General features: G+C 29.6%; 1 long non-coding RNA gene across 1 annotated transcript; it reads left to right on the top strand.

Moving 5' to 3' along the window:
* The first annotated feature begins 11,622 nt into the window (after positions 1-11,622).
* Positions 11,623-12,495, top strand: LOC121118539 (uncharacterized). The gene is made up of 2 exons (XR_005864491.2): positions 11,623-11,913; positions 12,019-12,495. It is a non-coding gene; the product is annotated as an uncharacterized lncRNA (long non-coding RNA).
* Positions 12,496-12,801: the final 306 nt, after the last annotated feature.

Raw genomic sequence — 12,801 nt, 5'->3', positions numbered from 1 at the left:
GCTGTTTTTTCTTATATAGTATATCTAAATATACATAATTGAAACGAAAATGGTAAGCTTTAAAATCATTATTACATTCCATTTTTATGAAAATCAAAATTATATTGCTTAAGTTTCCATTGCTCATAGAAACTTTTCTATGTGGACCACTTTACTGAGTATGAGAGTCTTTTTTCATCGTTTTTTCGTTATGTTCATCAAGAGGTGATAGACAAATTGCAATACATGAATACCAATATCTATCCAAGTGTATGAATTGCAAGATTCAAAACTCGGACTTGAATTTCCCGTTAGACTGGATACTGATTTTAAATTCCATGTCGGACTCGGGATTTGGTATTGCAGTTCAAGTTGAACTTGTCCTGAAATTTTAGCAAGTCCAGAGCCCTGTTGGTTACATATAAAGCTTCATATTGTAAATATTTTATTAAAATCCTCCCAAATGAGTTGCTATGAAACACAATATAAAATTGAATTATGAAACATTTACATAACTTACTGTATAATATACTACATATATAAATCTATAGGAATAAATGGCCCACTTGGACATTCCATTCTGGTCATTTCCTTCAAGGTACTCAAAATATTATAGGGGGGGGGAATAATAATACTGAAATAAAAATCCCATTATTGAGCCCGTACTCTTTAACATTTTCACTCTCCTATCACAGCAAGGTGGAAGGCTGTTGCGTTTGACGATTTCTCAAAACATTTAAAGTTATAATACATAATTAGAATATGAATCGTTATAATAGTATCTATTCCGCGTTTCTTTTGAGGTCATACACACACATTACATAGGTATATGGTTGTAAAAATGATGGTTTAACTTAAATAATTACATTTGTGAAAAAGGGTATATTATATACTTATATATACCGGGTGGAAATAAAACATTTACGCCGTTTATTATTTAAAATTATGGGGATTATGTGTATCTAATTAATTTTAAAAATTAGATCTACAGTGACAAGAAAAAGTTTTGAAAAAAAAACAAAACTTTTTCGTCATTTTCATAAATGTTTATGACTTATGAATACTTGTTACTTTAACCCGATGAAAATTATTATGAAAAAAATATATCTATGGCATATTTTTTAATTAAATATATACAAAAAAGTTCGGAAAAAGTGCCCCACAAGTAGGGATAAGTTCTGGAATATTTTGAGGAATGCATGGAATGATATCACACCTGCCTATCTTGAAAAACTAACAGCAAGAATGGCAAAAGTTTATAAAGCAGTAATAGTGGCAAAGTAAGGATTTTTTGATAACGTTAAACTTTAAACAAAAATACTTTGATGTTTTACTAATATATATTTATACCCATATTGAACCTTTATTTTTTTTTTCATTTTAATAGCCTTATTACTGTGTTACCCAATGATAAAGTCAAAAGTAGCTGGAAAAATAAGTAAAATTCCACTTTTTTCCAAACTTTTCCTTGCAAGTGTATATACATTTATTAATTTTTAATTGAGAATAAAAAGGCAACGGAGTGAATTAAGATCATTAATTTACTTTGTAAGAGGGATACTGCCATAGTTACAGCTAGGGATGTATCAGTTCCAAAATTTTGAAGTCCTGTCGGAATTTGACTCAAAAGCCGTTGCATGGAACAATCTTTGATCAATGAAATAATTATAATTCATTATGTTATAACATTTAATAAGCCTAATTTTTACTTTCATTAGGCCTAGGGTAAGAGTAACTTTCAAGTATTGACGTGTTTTAGATTTAGTTAAAGTTTTACTAAACAAACTCAAATGGTAAAATGAGATACTATTGTTTAATATTTGTGAAATGATGCCTTATACAGGGCTATTTAAAATTGAGACATTTTAAGGTTAAAAAACAGGAAAAAAACCAGGAATGCTGCCCAGAATTTTATAAGAACCACCTAAAAATCCCAAAAATTGACTCTCAAAAAAAAAAAAATAATAATAATAGTTTACAGAATATTAACACATTTTGCCACTCACCCTGAATAAGTTATCTTTTATATTCTTCATCATTTTCAATAATATCTACTCAAAAGTGTATAAAATCATTTTCTTTATGAACTTTCCCCTGTTCAAGTTTCGTTATTGAGGCTATAGGAGGCTGCCAGTTCGAAAATGTTCCACCGTTTTTTCTAAAATATATTGTTTAACAGTCGTTAAAATGAGACAAAACGAAAACAAGTTGAAAACGACTGAACAAGTAGCAAACTTTTAACTCATTAATAATTAAAAGTTTGAAGATATAATCTAAAAAAAGTAATCAATTATTGTTGAATGTATAGAAAGCCAAGATTTCGCCATTTTTATTCAAATCATCCCTAACGCAACGTAAATATTCCAAGGAGGGACATTCCTAAATAAGACCGATTTTAAGTCCTATTTGAAGGACTGATACAATCCTTGTAGCAGCTAGTGATGGGACAATTTAAAAAAAAATCCTGATTCCAATTCCGATTCAGTTCTAGTAAAAATAACCAATACTGATTCTGAGTATTTAATATTTTAAATTATTCTTTAAAATACAATTTTGCTATCACGGGTATACACAAGATTATATTTCAAAAAGGGCTTGGTTTTTGGATTTTTTTTTAAAAGTAATTTCAAATATTAAATTCTCCGATAAAAAAAATTAAATATACAAATTGATATTTAAATTTTTTTTGAAAAATCCACAATTATGAACAAAAAATTAAATTTGTTGGTAATAAAATTTCCAAAATCCACAGTTGTTCAAAAAAAGTATGAAAAATTCCCAGTTGGTATCAGAAAAAAATTCCAATTTTTAAATTTTTTGGGAGAAAAATTTAAAAAAACATATTTATTTGTAGAAAATTAAACTTTTATGAAAATATTTAAAAATTAAATTAATTTTCAAATTTTCAATTTTTTGGAAAAAAGCAAAAATTCCTTGATTTGGAAGGGGGGATTTTTTTTTTTTCATAACTTAGAAAAGTAATGAATAGTTAAATACCAGTAATAAATAATAATATGTAAGAATCGGAATTACAAATTATTTTCTTAATGGCAACACCAGAAAAAACACGCGATTCTCAAATTCCAATTCTGATTAATCCTCCTATCACAAATGGTGAAATTTTTGTTAGCACCCAGTATTGAAATATCTCCTAATTAAAGGTAGGTTCCTCAAGGAACATGCCCAATATGTATAGTATATTGTATAACTTTAATAATAGCGGATCTTTCCAATAGGAAACTTGGAATTAAAATACTTCAATAAAAAGTGTGTTCTTTCGCAGGGTCGTAGAGTACATATAATTTTCCTTATTATATATCCTTTGATCCACTTTCTTTGTACGTGGTTCCAAGATGGTCTTTTCCCTTTCGTTTTTTTACCAGTAATTACAGTTCTTAAATGAAATGAATATATGCGGAATAATACATAAAAAAATATTCTAGAATTTAATAATGATTTAGGTCAATGAACCACATGAAATTATGTGTGTCCGGAAGAATTTTTTTTCTTCTCTATAAGAAAGAAAAAAAATTCTATTAGAAAGGATGGCTTGTGAACCATTACAAACCATTAAGGAGTTGGTGGCTGCTTGGTTACATACATACATACGCACATGGAATGAGTCCGGATAAGATCTTTATTGTTATTGTTTCGTCGTTGTTATAAGTGAGGTATTAAAATTGCTCATAAAGGTGTACCTAATAGAAGAAGTAGTAGTTACAGGTGGCGTTTGAGGAGCTGATGTGGTGTTAGTAGCAGACGTGTTCTTGAATCACTCTGTTTTATGAGATTTTAATTTCAAGTTAGGATTTATTATAAATAACGGTAGACAAGTCTAATAATCTCTGTGTTCTCTTTCCCCTTCTAAGTGTCTTGCCTTCTTCCCTGATCACTCGTGTTCTTTTGACTTTTTTACATTGATATAATAATAAACCAAACCATATAATATGATCAAAAGCGCACACACACTCAAAAAAAGGTGTTGATTGATTGCCGTTGGTTTTGTTTAATTGGATATAAACAAACAGTCGATTAATTGAATGAAACTGCATTCATGATGGATGAGTGAACTGGAAAATATTATGTACATATTATGTATATATAGATGGATGATAAATTAAAAATGAATAAACCCACGACATATTTATTGACAAATTATAATTATTAATAAATAGTAGATATGTAGGGATTCCAAAACTTTAACATCCAACCAGGTCACGACCTAAATCTTAAGGATCCGTCGGAATGGGACGCAAAAGCTGTCCCATAGAACAATCTTGCTAAATGACGTCATCATATACAGAGTGGGGATCCAAAACTTGCAGTATCATTTAATCACAATTTCATCCACGTTATCTTTAACTCATTACGCTATAAAACGACAGTTTGAAACAAAAGTAAACAATTTTTGTACCAATCCCATATACCTAAGTGTAAAAATGTCGTTGCAACAACAACAAATGCAATGCAGCGGTGTCAGTGCAGAAGAGGCTGCTTAGATTATTGGCCATCAAGAAGTCCATTAAATCCCAATGCAGCGAAGAACAGCCAACACTTTTGCAGCAAGCATATATCTGACTTCTGGCCTACCTTTAGCCCTCACCTATAACTCTGGAGTTTTGGGGTGTCTTGGAGAAGAATGTATGTCATACATTTCATCCAAATTTGAATTTGCTCCGAGCTGCCATCATGACAGCGTGGTACTCCATGGACATGACCTTCATCGTCAAGAGGTGCCAATCTGTTCGCCGGCGTGTCGAGGTTGTTATTCCTTGTGAAGAAGGACATATTAAATATAAAAGTATTCAAACATATCACATATTGGTTTTGAGTTGTCTTTTCTTGATTTAATAAAAAATCACGTTTTTCGTAGTTAAATCACGGTACTGCAAGTTATATGTCTACACTCTCAATATCTGCAAGTGAAATTATCAAGAACCAACTTTGATCAATCTTTTTATTATATTAATAAATAAATACTTTAAATAGGTCAAATTAATCATTATAACAAACTACAATTATATATGAAAGTTACTGAAAGTTTTATTAAGCTAGAAATTCATTTGGTTAACTGAGGTACTCTACTATAATATTAATGAAGGTGATCCCACGTAGAGGATGTTTTTAAATTTAGAAAAACATTTCAAAGACCAATAATAGGGACAATGCTAATTTTAAATCCCATAGTCAGAACGGATTCAACCCGAAAAAGTAGGTTTTGATTATTTTTTAACTTCAAAATTTTCCATAAAAATAACAAAACATATTTTTTTAATGAAAACAAAGAAGTTGGTTGACTTTATGAGAATATAAATGGTCAAATACTTTTAATAACCATTAAGTTTTTTTTAAGTAGAGACGCACAATCAATTTGAATAATTTACTCTCATCCATCATTCTAACCAACCAGCCAACCAACCAACCAAAAAAAAATAACTTTATACATATAGGTACATAAAATAAACAAACAAAAATAGATATCAAATATTGAATTTTTATTTCTTATTAATCAGTGGAATTATTATATATTATAAGAACAATTATTTAGTGATGGCTCTTTAACAAAAAATAGATGATTCAGGTTTATAAATCGTATTTATTAGTTACGTGCCCTTGAGGTCTATATATTTATATCACACATATAATACCTACAGTGTATATCCGGTCTAACTCCCTACTTTTTCTTTTAGTTATTCATATCCACTACTGCCTAATGCCCATGTATAAGGAAGTGAAGAGCCTTCACATAAGTGGGCCGTCGAATCAAATATATCACTTAAACAATAAATATAATAATGTCTAATAGGATTTTTCATTTCCCGGACTTTGCCTTATATCGGGATCCCGGGATTTTTGCTTATAAAAAACAGGACCCAAGTAATTATTTTTTTTAATATCCAGATCCCGTTAGTAAATAATACACACTGTGAAGTATTTTTTCTTTTTAATATATTTTAAGAAGAAATAATTAATTTTAAGTTAGTTTTGCCAATGTATATTCAATTCTTATCTTCTTCAGTTTTATCATTATCACTAATAGTGATAATTGGTTGTCACCGGATCCGACCCACAACAAAATAATTTTTTTAAAGGTTTCTTTAATTGGTACGATAGTGTTGCACTGACTAAGTGTAAATAAACATTATAGTAAATTTGCGGGATTCCATGTCAAGTGCACCCACCCTTCTGCCATCACCGTCACCAATTTTAATAAATTTTGGTGAGCATGTTTATCTCATCAAAGAAACAATATATCTAAAATTTTAGACTTGTGGAGGTGCAGGGGCCCGTTTGGGAGTACCTTAAAGTTTGGCCCCTTCGAAAGACCTTTGGAACTTGACTAAGCCATAATTCTATTTAGAGTACACCGATTTCATTTTTCTTTCGCAAAAAATATTTTTAAGAGTACGAGCTTCAATTCATTTCTGATAAAAAAATTGCAAATTTGCAAAAAAGTTATAAAAATATTCTTGCAAAATATCAAAAATGGTGCCCCAGCCATGGTTCGAAATTGATTTTGCCATTTTTTTGTAATAAGTTTAACCTACTCATATTCTGTATGTGTGGAAAAAATTAGAGTGGGATCTCAATGGGATCACCTTCATTTAGGCCTATAACTGGAAAAGGTCATAATCGCCATAATAGTAAATTCCATCTTATTTACTTAAAAAAATGATATAAATATATTAATCTTTACAATTTTTGTAATACATTTAAGTCTACTGCAATTTTTTCAACTTGTATTATTGTAACATATACATGTATTTGAGTGGGGGTTCCTTGTCTTATCCAGTTTGATCATGATCCGGTTGGATGTATAACGTGAATCTCATAATTTATTGGAATACTTGGGTTGAAAATAATAGAGTACTTGTATTTTCTTGTTGATATGTATTTGCATTTTTTGTTGATTACATATAGACTCATTCGTCTTTGAAATTTAATAATAAAGTACAGTATTATAGAGATTGATATAAAGTGAATAATTTGTTAAAATGTAATCGTATTAAATTGCTTACTTGCATCGTTAGTTAATATAGTTTTGGTAAAAAAATATATTTCAGAAAATATTGTGTAGATCCCACAAACATTCAAATGAAAAAATATTATGGAAATTTGCTGGAGCAAATTTTGTATAATTGTGAAATACACAATACGAACTTCGGGGTCAAAGTCTACTTACACATTACTAGCATTTATATAATTGTTTTATTAAAAGTATGAGACATCTGAAATATCACATCTCATACTACTTGAGAAACACAAATTATATTTAATAAATTTATATTTATGCCGATATGGAGCAATTCATAAATAATTTACCAGACATATATCTATAAAATTTTGGAGTTGAATAATAATTTAGTTTAAGAGGTCATTCATAAGCAGTTTAGCTCTTTTTTCCCATAATGTATACACCCCTACTCCCTCAAAAAAAAATTACAGGTTCCTTATTTTTTAGAAAAAAATATTTTTGTCTATTTCACGTTTTTGTTGATAAAAGGTCACTGTTTTTTTAATACATTTTTCTATTTTTTTCAAATTTGTCTCCTATGCTTTCTAGTAATTAATCCATGCCATTTGGACAAATTATTTAGGTCTAGGGTGACCCTCCTCTCTAAGCCCGATAGATGTGGTTTTAAGAAATAACAATGTAGTCTTATAAAATTAAATATCTCCTTTTTTTCACATGTAGCACCGAGCGCATGTAAAAGTTTAAAAAAATTAACTCTCTATAGTGCTCCCTGATGTGTATCATATACCTATTTATTTTTGATCGTACAAACAACAATGTAGTCGTATTAATGAAATATTGCGGGCGTTTTTTATGTAGCATCCAGTATGTATAGTGTTTTGGTTATTTAGAATGTGAAATATATTGAGGTTTAGCAACGAGGCTGTGTAGTTAAAGCACAACCAGTGAGCACTCTAGAGAATATAGTACTTCCTGGCTCATCACATCATATTTTTTTTTTTTACAAACTAATATTGCTATTCTTTTATTCTTGAGAATAGAATACGTCATATGAATTGTAGTAAGTATTGAGTAGCTATGTGAGAGTGTGCGTAGGATAAATGGGGAGTAATACTGATCATTTGTCCTGGAAATAAATTATATAACATTAAATCAAGGTGTGTCTGTTACTCGGTGCCTTATGACTCCAGTTAATGCCGGGTACTACCACTTGTAATTAAGTAAAGATTATATTATGAAGTAATTTTTTTCCCGTGAAAATAAAAAAAATGGTTGGTCTAAAACCACAATAAATATCGGGATAACAAAATTATTAGAAGGAAATGTTTTAAGGTACGCAGAATATGACAAGGGAGACGAAATGCAGAATTAATATGTATGTGTATAGTTATTTGATTGATTGATCACAGGTGCTTAGAACGTGTTGAGTACAAACTATTTTTGTACCTAGCATGTATCTGTTGTGTATTGGGTTCACGACAAAAAATTGCGGCTCAAGTAATGAAATATTGAACCGTTACAAAGTTTTTGATAAATCACTTTATTTCAATCCAACTTTACAAAATTGTACATTTGATGTGTAAAAGTGTCGATTTTGTTCAAGTTGCAACTAAAAAATGAGTTGAATCATTTAAAATGAAAGATTAAAATTTCCATGGATGGTTTTGGTGTTATTCTGGACTATTTTAGAACAAATTACTAAAATATAAGTATTCTGTAGCACAATATAAAGTTAAAAACTCTACAGTTATATTATCAAAAATATATAATAACCATATATTTCAATATTTTAAAATGAAATGATAGTATAAATTAATAGTTTGTAATTAGAATGAGTAATGTTTTAGTCAAATCATGCATTTTAAGATGAAGAAATTGCAACTTGTACAATTTAAATTATAAAAGTTGTAACTTGTATACAACACATATGCTAATGAACTTTCGAAATTCATTAAAACATCCCCCTGCATCAATTATGGCTTCAACACGGTGTTGGTTACTATGAAAGCCCTTGAAAACTTATTCAGTCGTATATTAGTTCTGCTCCCCTGAGAAGAATTTATTAAGCGAATTGAGGTTGGCTTGAGGAGTAAGATTGACTATATTCCCTGAAACACTCCCCATAAAATTGAATCAAATTTTTACCGTTGCATCTAGTTAGTTCATTTTAACAATGAAATCTTTAGTATTGTAGCATTAGTTCATCCATTAACACCAGATAATATATTTTTTTTAAATTTTTCATTTAGCTAATTTGTATGTAAATAAAAGAAACAAAAATCCTGAAAATAGACATCCACTGACAGAGAAATAGAATGTAATCATGTAACTGCACTGGCCAGATCTGAAGACATTTTTAAACCTTTTCTTTTATCTTTCTCAATATCAAATTTGTCACCATCTCAATAAATATTTGTCATATTAAAGTACCACAATTAAAGAACATTCCAAATGCAAAAAATGTATAATTCAACCTGATGTCTAGAATAAGTGATCATTATTTTTGGAAAAAAATGATTGAGTAGGAAGAAAATAATTTTTAAATACGGAAGATATTATTATAAGCTGTTAAAAATTATCAATAATACTGTTTAAGAAATAGTATATCATATGATAGTACTTCATCTTTTCCAATTAAAAGGATTAATTTAATATGCCATAGATTTAAGTGTATAGAGAATTGACATCTTCATACAATCACGATAGGCGTTAATGGGCTATGATAATTAATTTCAAGTATCTTATCTTATTTTTTGACTGCAACTTGTAATTAGAAAATTGTTTGTAGTAAAAATTAAAGCTTGTAGACAACATTGATATACGTGAGGTGAAAACAAGAAATGAATGTGCGGTTGATGTTACTAAAATGGATATAATTTGAGTTTACTATTCTTTGCTTATTGCTCTATCATTTCTATTTGAAAAATTATTTAACTCAGCCTCCATAAAAAACGTACATTAAGATTTATTATAACCATATCCTGGTAAGTAAAAATTTAATTATAATAGTGGGCACTGCTGAATTTAATTAAAATATATCTTAGCTTTAATTACAAGGAACAATAAAAAAAAGTGTTCTATGTTGATTGACATTGTTAAAACTTATGTTCTTGTTATTTATTTTAAAAATAAATACAAATTTATGTAAAGATTTCGGGCAAAAATGTCCTGTAGTTGATTTTTTGGAACTTTTCACAAAAGTAGTGCAATTTTGTCGTGTAAGGATAGCCTTGTCTCTTCTATCTTTTAAAAGAAAACTCATTTTTTCTCTTATTTTTCTTTACTCACAAAAATACAATTTCTAGTATTTATACCACATCATTTGTACTGCCTAATAGTTTTGTTCTAAAAGGACTTTGATTGATTGGGTTCGAATATATTTTATTATAATTATTTCGTGGATTTATCAAAATCATTTAAGACTAAATGCTACGTTCAAATACTAAATATGATAGATCAGATTCGATTATCCTGAACTTGTTCAAATATTCAGGTACTGCCCAACAGAGAGAGCCACGCAACATGTCTTCCCCACTTTATGACAATTCACAAGAGCAAGGATGTTCATATTTTGATTAAAAAAAAGGACATATTGCAAAATTAGTTTTGTTTTACGGGAAAGAGGCTTTATATTTTGAAATTAGTACAATTCAAGATTAAATTTTGATTCTTATCGAAATATATGTGTATTTAATAAATTTATCATATTTTAATAATATTAAAAAAAAAATCCTTTTTCATAAATTTATATTAAAAAAACTATCCTGACTCTCTGGACAAGATATAAAAAGAGGCAATATCTGGGAATATTTTACTTATTATTCAACATAATATGTTAACTCGAGCACACCCATCCCTATAAATGCAAAGTGGGCAGAAAAAGTCATCTGAAGGCTCTGGACAGGATGTTAAAAGAGGCCACCACTGAGGATAGAAGCACAGTGGGTTGGTAACCGAACATATCGCAGAAAAATAAGTTATTTTTATTATTTTAATTTACAGAAATTGGTCTTTTCATTTTCACAATCGGTGTGCAGAGCCAAATTTTACATCGTATTACATCAGCTAACCAACTTTCTGGACGACACCTTTCCAGTATGATTATATATATATAGTGTTTTATTTGGATCGATTAGAAATGAGATCAATATGATAATTAGAAAAAATTTATATTCTGTCCTCCGTAATTGCTAATTTATTGTCTGCAATATGAACATAAGGTTATAATGATGTAATATCATATTTTAGTACATGTTAAGGTCTTATATATAATAAAACTAGGCAATAAAGTTTTATCGGTTTTTATTTATCAGTCCAGTCCAGTTTTGGGACCGGTCCTTTGATCTTTTCTTAAAAAGGTGGATGGTTTATTAAGTCAATTAAGATATATTTGATAAGAACATAGAACATATCTAGCAAAATATATTCATATTTTTCATTAGTATTCAATATAATACGATTTTTTTTAAAAGTTTACTTAGCTACATAATTTATTCAATTATATAACAGAATAATTAAATAAAGGCAAAACTCCCTTAATAACATCATATGGGATCCATTCTTCTTGAAGTACTGACAAATAGTGTTGTGTCACTCCTTATTAAAGACTGAGGACTATAGTCTCGTCCAGTTAAGTCTCGGTCCGGTCCAGTTAAGTCCTGCATATCAGTCATAATACTTATAAATTTCGATCCTTGATGATGTCAATCAACTTTATTTCTTCTTTTTTTTAATCATCTCTAGTACTGATAGTCCGAAGGACCGACAGCCTTAAGGACCGATCCGACGGACTGATAGGACCGGTCTTAAGAATAGAGTGGACTGGACCAAATAAATATTGACTGACACAACGCTTCTGACAAGTAGGAATGGAATGGCCTGTATGGAACCACACTGGGCTGTACCGCAGTCCCTGGTCCTAATTATGGACTGACACAATACTAATTAGAGGATAGACAGTAAGATTTATGTCCTTTTATTTGTTGGTATCATTTTGGCATGCAGTAGGTCATAATTACGTTTTCATAAATATAAATAAATAAAATATTTTTTTATTGTTATAGAATTTGGTTGTTTCGGTCCTCAAATAGCCAACATTATCTATGATTACATCACATGAAAACCCTCTGCTCCCCAAAAAGCCAACATAATCAATGCTGACATCACATGAAAACGCTCTGCTATGTTAAAATCCATCCTCAGAGGATTCTAACATCTTTCTTATTTACGACACAGCCGTATATTGTACATAGGTACAATATTTACTTATTATTCAACCGGATATGTTACCTCGAGCATGACGGATCCCTATGAATGCAACGTGGGTGGAGTAGCTTTTGAAATGATTATTACCTCTCCTACTACTAAATAGTCATAGGTAGGAAGGGAGATAGGTACAATCATCAGGGTTCATAAATATACATAATATGTAAGGCAACTTGAATCATAATTAAAAGTGGATATTGTGTATCTATACTTGATATCAGAGTATAGACCTCATGCGACAATGTGTTTTGAAAATAATAATAATCAAAAGTAAAGTCTAGAGTGTTTCATTCCATGTACATACAATTAGCCTGATGCATAATTGCAGTCACGACTGAATTTTAAATATCGTACAGCATTTTCTTATTATTTGGGTCAATTTCAGTAAATGGAGTTAAATAATATTTCTGAGGTGTTGATTTTGACAGAAAGCATTGGGGTTAAAGATTTGGACGTTGCAGTCTTCTTGAGCATTTTATATTCCCTTTATTTGTTCACGGATTATTCAAGTTCAAAACTGTGTAAAAGCTTCAATTCAAAGTAAATCATTGATATTTTATAGCAAAACTAAATTACACAAG

This window comes from Lepeophtheirus salmonis, chromosome 5 (genome assembly GCF_016086655.4).
Source record: "Lepeophtheirus salmonis chromosome 5, UVic_Lsal_1.4, whole genome shotgun sequence".
Taxonomy (NCBI): Eukaryota; Metazoa; Arthropoda; class Copepoda; order Siphonostomatoida; family Caligidae; genus Lepeophtheirus; species Lepeophtheirus salmonis.
This window is presented reverse-complemented; position numbering and strand designations above follow the sequence as displayed.